This window comes from Strongylocentrotus purpuratus, unplaced genomic scaffold (genome assembly GCF_000002235.5).
Source record: "Strongylocentrotus purpuratus isolate Spur 01 unplaced genomic scaffold, Spur_5.0 spur5_scaffold_4, whole genome shotgun sequence".
Taxonomy (NCBI): domain Eukaryota; kingdom Metazoa; phylum Echinodermata; class Echinoidea; order Camarodonta; family Strongylocentrotidae; genus Strongylocentrotus; species Strongylocentrotus purpuratus.
Window position 1 is genome coordinate 4,464,067 of NW_022145610.1, and position 12,330 is coordinate 4,476,396.

General features: G+C 37.1%; 1 long non-coding RNA gene across 2 annotated transcripts; it reads left to right on the forward strand.

Moving 5' to 3' along the window:
- The first annotated feature begins 415 nt into the window (after window positions 1–415).
- LOC105439156 lies at window positions 416–7,709 on the forward strand. 2 transcript variants are annotated; one of them, XR_004066422.1, is made up of 3 exons: window positions 416–475; window positions 2,694–2,753; window positions 7,655–7,709. It is a non-coding gene; the product is annotated as an uncharacterized LOC105439156 (long non-coding RNA). The 2 variants fall into 2 exon arrangements; XR_004066421.1 differs by lacking the exon at window positions 416–475 and adding an exon at window positions 1,276–1,372.
- Window positions 7,710–12,330: the final 4,621 nt, after the last annotated feature.

Sequence of the window (12,330 nt, forward strand, 5' to 3'; positions counted from 1 at the left end):
TATATTGTAAGCAAGTGTGTTTCATATATTCTCTATGTATTTATATAGTTACCAAGAAAAAACATGAATTATGTACATACATTTTCCATACTTTCTGTAATAATATATGTTGCACATTTGTTTATCTTTCTGTTGGACATGAAATCAATTTGAATTGAATTGAATTTAATCTGTTTCTTGAAGTTATTTTAATATCAAAAGTCTTCTCCTTAAGTTATTGAATTATAGCTGTTTTTGTTGTTGTGTTTTAGGGGGTCATCTTCTTTCTTTTCTCTCTGTTCTCTTCGTTTCTTTTCTTTTTTGAATGATGAACCCTATTCTGAACATTATTAAATTGTTTTGAATCATCAATTTTCGTTTTGATAGAAAAAATCAAAAGTAATGAACAAACCTGAGGTATTTTAATTCGTTTTAGAACCAACTACTGAAGATACTTGGACGACTCAACCATATTGGTGGTGGTGGAGTACTGATCGTAAGTCTGTCTCTGTTTCATTTTTTCATCCTAAACGTTTACTATACCATGAAAGCAAATACAAATATGTTTTCTCTGCCTTTTTTTGCACCAATCCTCAATCCTTTGGTTTCAAATTACTCCTCTTTACCCAAAGAAGAAGTTCAGCTTCATTTTATTCATGAATACTTCGTTCTAGCTCAATCAAAGATCAAAATGAAGTCAAACTGAATTGAAGTGACAGATATAAATTTGATTTGTGTCCAATTGATTTGAAGTACAACTCAATACATTTCATTATGTGTAAAGTGTATTTGTATATCGAAAATAATATCGCTAGTGACATTCGTTTGTCTCGCATTGTACATGTATGATCAACAAGGGATCTAAAAGATCACGACGTTTCGTGTGCCGCTACTACACTTCGTCAGGGGATAAAATGTATTGTAAGCAAGTGTGTTTCATATATACTCTATGTATTTGTATAGTTACCAAGAAAAAATGAATTATGTACATACATTTTCATACTTTCTGTAATAATAAATGTTGTACCTTCGTCTATCTTTCTATTGGACATGAAATAAATATGAATTGAATTGAATCTGTTTCTGGAAGTTATTTTAATATCAAAAATCTTCTCATAAAATTATTGAATTATAGCTGTTTTTGTTGTGTTTTAGGGTGTCTTCTTCTTTCTTTTCTCTCTGTCCTCTTTGTTTCTTTGCTTTTTTTGAACGATGAACCTTCAGAATTCTAAACACTATTAAATTGTTTTGGATCATCAATTTTCGGTTATAAAAAAAAATAATAATTAAGAAGCATACCTGAAAATTCCTGACGTCTTTGATTTCGTTTTAGAACCAACTACTGAAGGTACTTGGACACCTCAACCAACTTGGTGGTGGTGGAGTACTACTCGTAAGTCCGTCTCTGTTTTGTCATTATTTCTTCCCATGCAATCACAATAGAAAAAAAAATCCTATACCAATTACCCATTTACTACATCTGCGTTTAGAGTAGAAATGTCGATTAATGTTTTGCCAGAGGACAATAGAGCCGCGGCGAAACTTTAACCGTGAACCATGTACAATGTGAGTCAAAAAAAAGTTTACACCTAGAAAATTGCTAATCATTTTAAAAATCATCTATGAACAGTAAATTAGTATACATAATATGAAAGAGTGTTTTATCCCTAATAATTTAGTATAATTTTGTGTGGTATGTGTCCACGCTTGGATGAACAGGAGGCATTGTTTGCGAGAGTGCAAAAATCAACTTGCGCCAAAGTTGCTTATGTGATGTTTGAATAAAACACTTTTATTTGGGTAATAATTCGGTCTTTGCAGATCCAAATAACATCCCTAACAGATTTTATCATGCCATACATATCAAATATCGATTATCAAACATCAAACAACATTTGTGCGCGCGTGTGTGTGTGTGACTTTGCTTCTGCAAAAAGCATAGCAATGCGTTTCATTCGATACATTCAATCGATTCTCTCACTCTGCTAATCTCACTGTAGGCATCACTCTGGCGCAAGACGATTTTTGCACTCTCGCAAACAATGCCTCCTGTTTATCCAAGCGTGAACACATTCCACACGAAAATGGTACCAAATGATTTGGGATAAAACGCTCTTTCATAAGATGTATAATAATTTACTGTTCATAGATGATTTTTAAAATAATTAGCAATTTTCTAGCTGTAAACTTTTTTTTTGACTCACACGGTATACACTAGACCGCGAATCATGAACTTTATTGCTCATGACGTGATATATTTGAAAGAAACAAAAAACACGCAATTAGCAATCAATTAATATAAATTTATAAAATACAGGACTGTAGATCAGTAGGCCAGTCTGAAAAAACTTATCTAATGGCCAACTTTAACTAATATCATCTTTTTTTACCGTGTATAATGTAATGAAAACATAATTGTATCTATAAGTATAGTTTATATGTAGCTCATTGTAAGCGCCTTGAGCATCCTCTTGGTGGATATATTGCGCATTATAAATGTCTTTATTATCATAAAGATTATGAACATAGAAAACTAGAGAAGAAAACTACAATGAGAACGAATTTTTTTTATTTCTATTGTACGCAAAAACAAAAATGTAATTAGTAACATTGATTTATCTATAAACTCTAATGCCAAAATACAAATTTAAAAAAATAAATAAAAAATTAAGAAGCATACCTGAAAATTCCTGACGTCTTTGATTTCGTTTTAGAACCAACTACTGAAGATACTTGGACACCTCAACCAACTTGGTGGTGGTGGAGTACTACTCGTAAGTCTGTCTCTGTTTTTGTCATTATTTCTTCCCATGCAATCACAACAGAAGAAATACATTCCTATACCAATTACCCGTTTACTACATCTGGGTGGAGAGTAGAAATGTCGATTAATGTCTTGCCAAAGGACAATAGAGCCGCGGCGGGACTTGAACCATGAACCATGTAATCCATAGTCTGGTGATATATACACTAGACCACGATTCATGAACTGTATTGCTCTTGACGTGGAATATTTGAATGAAAAGGAAAACACGCAATTCGCAATCAATTAATATATCGATCGAATTATCGACCGTTGCGCTGGTCCTCCCGTAAAGTATAAAACACGTTTGCTTACATTAATTTTTATCACCAGACGAAGTGTTGCAGCAGCGCACGAAACGTCGTGATCTTTTAAATCCCTTATTGACCACATTGCGAGACAAACAAATATCTCTGGCGATATTATTTTCGATACTACACCCGCAATGAGTAATATAGCATTAATGAATATATATTTTTAAAATACATGAAAATAGAAAACTAGTGAGGAAAACTACAATGACGACAAACAATTTTTCCATTTGTATTTCCCGCAAACCTAAAAATGTATTTAGTAACCTTGAATGAACTATTAACTTTAATGCCAAAATAAATGTATTTGATTTTTATCTGAAAGTTTTCAGAAAGTTGAAATTATGTGTTCTAGGCGTTTTACGGAATGAGAACTTTTTTTAGTATAAGGTTCCAAGGTTACTGAAACATAACAAATTATCTAGAACAGAAATTAATGATAATATCGGTTCCTATATCGTTTCAACTTTGTGTATCTTTTGTATTTCAGTAAACGGATCATATTAGTATGACCTTTTCTCTTCTTTAAAGGTTTGTCATGATTGGTATCAAATCCTGATGTTGAAATCATGTGATTTCAATTGGAAATAACAAATACGTGTTTAATACGTTTTTGATTATCATATTTTAGAACCAACCACCGATGGCACTGATGTTCCAACAGGGGGGTGGTGGGACACAACAACAACAAACATGTCTGTTGAAGGAGGTACGTATGCAGGCGCGGATCCAGGATTTCTTAGGGTAGTGAGCACATTTTTTTTTTTTTTGATCCTCAAAAAAGTTCCAATTTGCACCCCCCCCCCCTTGAGCGCCAGGGGGGGGGGGGGGGGGGCCCAACCCCCAAAAAAGGTAAAAATCACGTGATTTTACATGATTTTTTTTTCTCAAGGGGGGGGGGGCCGGGTCCCCCGGCCCCCCCCCCCCCTGGATCCGCCACTGTACGTATATCTGGTACATTCTTCATGATTTGATCAATCTCAAAATTGAAGGGGGTAAATGTGCATAGTCGGAACTTACACTCGCTCAACACGTTGAGAAAAGGTGGCTAAAAAAGAGTGATTTTATAGCAGCTGCTCTTTTTTAGTTATTTTTTATTTATATATTTAGATATGAATGTGCTTATCATGAGGGTGTTTACTCACACTGTAAAATGAACTACCGGTTTAAAATGGTTCTGACTGACACCTTACAGGAGCCGCTGGTGTAACGAGCTCTGGAACGTTTGAATAGTAAGAACGTTTCCCCCAAATGGTTGTAAGTCCCATATGTTAGGACTGCTCCTACGTCTACTTCCAGGACCAATCGTGCCAGTTGTCCTAAGTCCCACTGGCCTCCGTCCCAATACAGGACCATTCTTTCCAATGGTCTAAACTCCAAAGGTCCAATGTCTTATGTCCTATGTCCCGTTGGCTCTATGTCACATTGGTCCTGTATATCATTGCTCCTACACCTCATCAGTCCTAGGCCCAGTTGCTCCCATGTTCCATTGATTCCACGTCCCATTGATCCTATGTTTCATTGGCCAGCGTCTTAAAGATTAAGTTGAGTTCTGTTCATGCGATTGCATTGTGAAAGAAACGTTGTGCAATCGAACAGAAAAGGTTGAACATCTAGCATATAAGTATTGGGGTATACTGCAAAATTATAAGAAGTTTGGCTCAGTCTTGGTAAAGTTACAAGCACTGTACACAGAAAGATTTATATGGAACTACACGAACATGTGGCATAAAAATCTGTCCCGATTGTTATGATGTTACATGCCATATTTATAATATTAGGGCATTTGAAGAGCCATGCATGCTTTATTGCAGGGAACATTTTTTTTTATCTGATATTCTTCCGCACTTGCAATGACGCTCACAAATTATTTTTTGCCTTTTCCCACACTGCAAAAACAAGGGTGTTAAATTCAACACCATGGGTGTTAATTTTAACACTTTCCCGGTACCTTTATCGGAAAACACCAGCTGGTGTTATTTAACACCAGGGTTTGGAATTAAACGATTCAATTCCACTATTGGTGTTAACATTTGACAACTCCTACTGGTGTAGATTAACATCAATATCTGGAATCATAACACATTATATTCCACTTTTGGTGTTTATATTCTTGTTGATCCATTATAGATTTTTCTATAGGCTTCTAATGGTCCCACATTCCATATTCCCTATTATCGACAATTATCGACCAGGGTAGAAGAACCAGTGGTAAACTGATAATTCATAATCGATGTTGACAACTGTCCACCAATAGGTATATTCTAATCTCCATTGCATTAACTCCATCACATATATCATTTGAAGTAAATTCAAGATTAACATTTAAGTGATACAGGCTGGTACACGAATATATAATAAACATGCATGTTGTTTCTTGGTTAGTAATCATATAATCAATATATCTATTGCTAAAACGTTAATGTAATTGTAACAAGATCAGACAAATAATCTATTGGTCAATAATTGCCAAATAAATATACAAATCACAAAATTGATGTTCATTGTCATAATTTGCTTAACAAATCATGATAAATTTATTTTTCTGTGAACACGTGTAAAGTAATCATTAAGCGCGCGTACACTTTGTGAAAGCTTATTCGACCAAACAACCGCCTCAAACGAAATCACGTGATGATACTTTCAACACCGAGCATAAAACTACACCATGTTACTTAACACCCAGTAATTATCAATGCATGCTTAAATCTGACCGGTGTTAAAAAATAACACCACTGAGACAACACATCTTTATAATCAACACCAATGATGTCAAAAAGATTTCTACACCCTGGTTTTTACAGTGCAGAACTCGAGCTTCTTATTGTTCTTTCGACCAAGTAGAATGCAGGGCCGATCTAATTACATAAATAGTGACTCAAAGTATGTAGGCTATCGTTATTTGCTTTAGGCTAATACTGAAATCATTGTGTAAAATTCCTAGAAAATGAAATCCTGTTAGTAGGCCACCTTGTGAACTACCCTAATCGGTAGTCAACAGTTGATAGGGTGAACTTTAATATTTTGTCATAATTGATAATTTGACTTTCTTACAGAAGAAAATGTGACTCTCTATGTTGGGGTTACCCCGACAATCTCGTCTCCAAACTATCCTTCAAATTACCCGAACAACGTGCGCTATCATTGGTTTATCACGGCTCCTTCAGGCTACGATGTTCTTGTTCAGTTTCTGGATTTCGATCTTGAATCGAATTATGATTATCTTACAATCGGGATTGGAGAATCGCCATCGTCTCCTGGAAGTGTTCAGCTGGCTCAGCTGTCAGGTTCTTCTTTGCCATCAGAAACGAGGTCCGTATGAAGTGATGACAAATTATGTACGCTATATAAGTCGCATATCATATAAGATGCAAGTCATATATCGTGTATGATATCTGCTTTCATTTTTTAAAATGATTTGTGCCTTTTAGAGACAAATTGACACGTCTACAGTACAGCTCCTTTCCAATGATTTTAGACACTTTGACAAAAATCGAATAACATGATATATGTGACCTTGTTGAAGACAGAGTTACTTTCGTTGTGATAATTAAGATGCACATAAAATAATTTTAATTTAAAAAAAAAAATCAAAAAAAAAATTCCTTCTCCCCCCCCCCCCGGCTCAAAAGAGCCAGGGGATAATAAACATACAGTGACGTTTGGTTAATGACCATATTTATTCTACTGACCATTTACCGACCTTTCAGACTAAAAGGTTCGATATCGGCAGCTAACGACTCAGACAAGCATTCCTACCTATGTTAGTTGGCCTCTACTTTTATCTTAATTCTTTGATTTATCTGCATACTTTCACGTTTTCAATTATTTCTATGTATTTTTTTCGTGTGTATTCCAGTAGTATAAATTTAATGTAAATCTTAATTGTATAAAATAACGTTATTGTTGTTTGAATATTTTGCATTTGATGTTTTAATTAATGCAGAAAAATCTGCTAAAGATATCAATAATAGGTGAATTTGCAAAAAAATACTAAGTTAAAAAAAGGAAGGAAAAAACCTTCACTTCTTAATATTAAATGTCCCTTTTTTCTATAACCCTGCATTTCTCATTAAGATTCTTGATGTTTTGACTCTTTTAGATTAAACTCCTCCGAAAGTTGGATGCGGTTCACCACTGATCATTCAGTCACTAAAAGAGGATTTCAGCTCCAACTGAGACTTATTACTTCATCTACAGGTCTGAATAAATTATACATTACCCGTACCGTTGGAAAACCAAAAATTTAGAAAGTTTAGAAACGTTGACATTATGTAGTCTATATGCGTTTTACGGAATGACAACTTTTTGTAGTATTAGTTTCCAAGGGTACTAAAACATAACAAATTATGTAGAACAGAAATTAATGATAATATTGGTTCCTATATCGTTTCATGTTTGTGTATCTTTTGTATTTCAGCAAACGGAACATATGAGTATGACCTTTTCTCTTCATTGAAGGTTTGTCATGATTGGTATCAAATCCTGATGTTGAAATCATGTGATTTGAGTTGGAAATAACAAATACGTGTTTAATATGTTTTTAATTGTCATACTTCAGAACCAACCACCGATGGCCCTGATGTTACAACAGGGGGGTGGTGGGACACAACAACAGGCATGCCTGTTGAAGGAGGCACGTATGTCTTGTAAATTCTTTATGATTAGATCCATCTCAAGATGAAAGGGGGTAAATGTGCATATTCGTAACTAACACTCGCTCAACACATTGAGAAAAAGCGTCTCCGAGGAAGATTGAATTTTTAGCAGGTGCTCTTTTTTAGGTATTTTGTATTTATATATTTAGATAAAAATCTGGTTATCATGAGGGAGTTTACTCACACTGTAAAATGTACTACTAGTTTCAAGAGGTGCTGACTGACACCTTACAGAAGCAGCTGGTGTAACGAGCTCTGGAACGTTGGAATGGTACGAACGTTTCCCCCAAATGGTTGTAAGTCCCATATCTCGCACTGCTCCTACATCTACTTCCAGGACCAATCGTGCCAGTGGTCCAAACTCCCGACGGTCCAATGTCTTATGTCCTATGTCCCTTTGGCTCTATGTCACATTGGTCCTGTATCTCATTGCCCTACACCTCACCAGTCCTAGACCTAGTTGCTCCAATGTTCTATTGATCCCACGTCTCATTGATCCCACGTTCCATTGGTCCAGCACAGGGGCGGCCGAGCGACTTCCAAAGGGGGGGGGGGGCACCAACAAAAAAGGGCACTTTCTGGAAAAAGGGCACCTACAGTGGGAAATCTCAAAGCGAAAATATACAATTTTTTAGACATTGGTATATACCCCTACATTGTGATTACATTATCAGGGATGATTTCAATATTTGTTTCTCTTCATACATCATACAAGATATCGCTTAAGCATCATACTTTACAGTTGGGTGTGATGTCTGAATATGCATTTACGAGCGAGCGAAGCGAGCGAGAAAAATCTGTGAGGTCGCAGTGTGAAAAATTACATTTTATAGAGAGGAAAAAAGCCAATCGTGATGGGGTTATAAGTACATTCTCATAACGGAAGACTGAAAAGACCTTTGATAAGTAACATAATTATATCATCTTTAAATGCGAGCGAGCGCAGCGAGCGAAGTTTGGGGGAAATTGCTCTTAGTCGCTTTAAATAAAGGGCACGTTTAATGATTACATGAAAAGGCGACAATTATCGAAAGGGATAAGACACTTATTAGAAAAGAAAAGGAGCACGTGTCAAAGTACAAAGGATAATTATAAGGGTGAAAATGAGGCATTTTTTCACCTGAAAAGAGGCACTCACCAGTGATGAAAAAGAGGCGTTTACGAAAATGGGAAATAGGCATTTGTTGACGGAAAAGGGACACCCATCAGATTTTGATAGGGGCATTTATAAGAGGTGAAAAGGGGATAGGTCCCTTATTAGAAAGGAAAAGGGGCACGTATCATTATCAAAAGGGGAATTATCAGAGTTGAAAGGGGCACTGACCAGATATGAAAAGGGGCACTTATGAAAATGTAAAAGGGGCACTTATAATAAAGGAAAATGTGCATTTGGTGAATGAAAAGGGGGCACTGTTCAGATTTTTAAAAGGGGCAGTTATGAGAAGGGGAAGGAGCTCTTTCTTTTTAATGGGGGCACTTATCATAAGGAAAAGGGACAATTATTAGAAAGGGAAAGGGGTAGTTGTGAGAAGGGGAAGGAGCTCTCTCTTTTTAATGGGGGCACTTATCATAAGGAAAACGGGCACTTATTCGAAAATAAGAGGGGCACATGTTAAAATGAAAGGTGCGCTCATCCGAGTTTAAAAAAGGGGTAGTTATTAAAAGGAGAAGGGGCACTTCTTACAAAGGAAAAAAGGGGAAGTTGTCAAAGTAAAAGGAGCACCTCTCAGTTTTGAATAAGGCAATAATCAGAGGTGAAGGGGCACTTATTAAAAGTGAAAAGGGGCACTTCTCGTACCTGAAAAGAGGCACTTACTAGAGATTAAAAAGGGCACTTATTCAAGATAATTTCAAGATTGATGAGAATGGAAAATGGACACTTATTGCAAAGGAAAATGGGAACATGTCGAAGGAAAAAGGGCACTCGTCAGAGGTGAAAAGAGGGAAGGGGCACTTTTACTAAGTAATAGGGGCACTTGTTAAAGTAAAAGGGGCACCTTTCCTATGTAAAAGGGGCACTTCTTACAAAATAAAAGGGGCACTTTTCCTATCTAAAAAGGGGCACTTTTGGGGTATCTGAAAAAGTGGGGGGGGGCACTGTACCCCCCTGCCCCCCCCCCCCCCCCCCGGAGGGCCGCCTCTGGTCCAGCATATTAAATGTCATATATCATATTTTTCTTTTGACCAAGTAGAATTCAGGGCCGATCTAATAACATAAACAGTGACTTAAAGTATAGGCTATCGTTCTAAAGCATAGTACTGAAATCAATGTGTAAAATTCATACAAAATGAAATCCGGATAGTACCTTATCACTGAAAGAGGATTGCAGCTCCAACTGAGTCCTATCAATTAAACTACAGGTCTAAATAAATTATACATTACATGTAGCGTTGGAAATCCAAAAAATTGGAAAGTTTGGATATCCAGTGTTTATTTGCATGCTCTCATTTGAAATTCTTCGATAAAATTAATGCGCTTAAAGTGATATGCTTACAAACGTTGCAAATTTGGATTCGCCAACTTTTCTGCATTTAGCTGCATTTTTGGACATTTAGCGAGTCTTAGCGATGTTTAGCGACAATTAGATAAGCAACTTATACCAATCCTTTGCCACTTTTTGTGAATGTTTGGGACCTATTGCTAACTGCTGGTAATCAATGGGTCGAATTTATTTAGGAACCATACGATAACGTGGTCGCTAGCATTGGCGAATTAAAAAGAACTCCAACGACACCATTTGTTACAACCGTTTGAAAAGGCTTACGACTGTTTTGCGAACGCTTACGACTGTTTTGGAAACGCTTGCAACTGTTTGCGGAAAATAAATTCGCAACAATATTTCTTTGCGACAAGAAAAACTGTTTGCGACAATGAAAAATGTGTGTGAACTTTCTTGCAACCTTTTACGAACCCTTGCGAAATCCCAAATAAACGTTCGCAAGCATTCGCCGCTCAGTGAGATACACCCTTTAGTCAAATTTCACTTTACACTCACTCCCTTATTCAGATCTATTGATAATAAAACCACAATCAGCCATCATTGAAAATCAACGGATTTTCTCTTTTTTTAAGCATATGCTAATGATCGAAGCGTGGATCTTTAACGTTTCATTAAATCATTAGAGAAAGTAGATGAATCGTATTACCATTCTCGACTCTTGATTCTTGTCTGAATTCGGTCCCCCCCCCCCTCCCCCCACTCCTGCCCGAAGGGCTGGAGCCTTTACGTTTCATTAAATTATTAGAGAAAGAAGACGATTCGTAATAAAATTCTCGACTCTTAATCCTTGTCTGAATTCGGTCCCACCCACTGCTGCGCGAAGCGCGGAAGCTTTGACGTTTCATTAAAATTATTAAAGAAAGAAGACGATTCGTTGTACCGTTCTCGACTCTTAATCCTTGTCTGAATTTCAAAAAAAAAAATTTGGTCTGCTCCTTTTTCTTCCTACGTCCTCTTCTTTTCCTCTCCTCTCTCTTTTTGTTGGCCGGTGATTTTTTTTTTCGGGGGGCGCCCCCACCGCCCCCATGGCTACGCGTCTGCGGTCAGATGAACATATTTTGATACCTTGTCCGCTCCTGGAAACTCAGGGGATTAAGGCAATAAATTACGGTCAGATAAGCATTCAGGGGCCAGCCTTAGGGGCCCTGGTGGGGTCGAGGGTGCAGAAACCCCGAAATCTCAGGGGTTTTAGGCATTTGATTACGGTCAGATGAACATTTTTTGATACCTTATTTTGTTGTGACACTGGCAGTTAACTATTCTTTCTTTCTTGCTCTTTTTCTATCTATTTCTCTTTAATATACTTTGTCAAAAAAGTAGGGGGAGGGAGCTGGAAGCTCCCGACCCCCCCCCCCCCCCCCGTTCCGCGAGCCCTGACATGTAGGCATCTCAAGAAGCTAGCTGTAAATTTAGGAATTTGTCATTTTATAACAAGCGCATAAAAATCAATAATTTACGAAAAAATGAGGAAAAATCTCGGAAAATTATGTAATTTCAGCATTTTGTTCAAACCACCGTAACGGTTATGGAATCTGAAATAAGCCCCCTCCTCGATCAGTACGCCATTGCCCCCCCCCCTGATCTACACTTTGTTGGCGGAAAATTGCAACTGATCTCCCCTACCTTCCTTCTTTCTCTTTGTTTTGTCTTTCTCTCTCTCTCCACATTTTTTTTTTTTGTGCCCGGACAATGGAAAAATTACGTCGTCAGATATTTCGTTCAGTGGCTTGGGGGGGGGGGGGGGGTGGGGGGAGAGAACACCTTTTTCACCAACAAAAAAAAGTTGTTTCCCCTTTTTTTCCATCTTTTTTGTCCCCAGGGGAACCCCCCCCCCCCCCTGGATCCGCCACTGCCCACACACACACACACACACAAAACAAAAAACATATCGTAGAATGCTTTAAGAGGCATTATCAGTTTTTTAAATAATATACCAGATTTGAGTAGTTAGATATATACAGTTTCAATTCATAAGCTCATATGTGCAGTTCATCGACTGGAACACTTGAGGAAATTGCAACAAGGTTATGATATATCAACTATCTATCATTTGAAAACGTAATCACATATACTGCCTG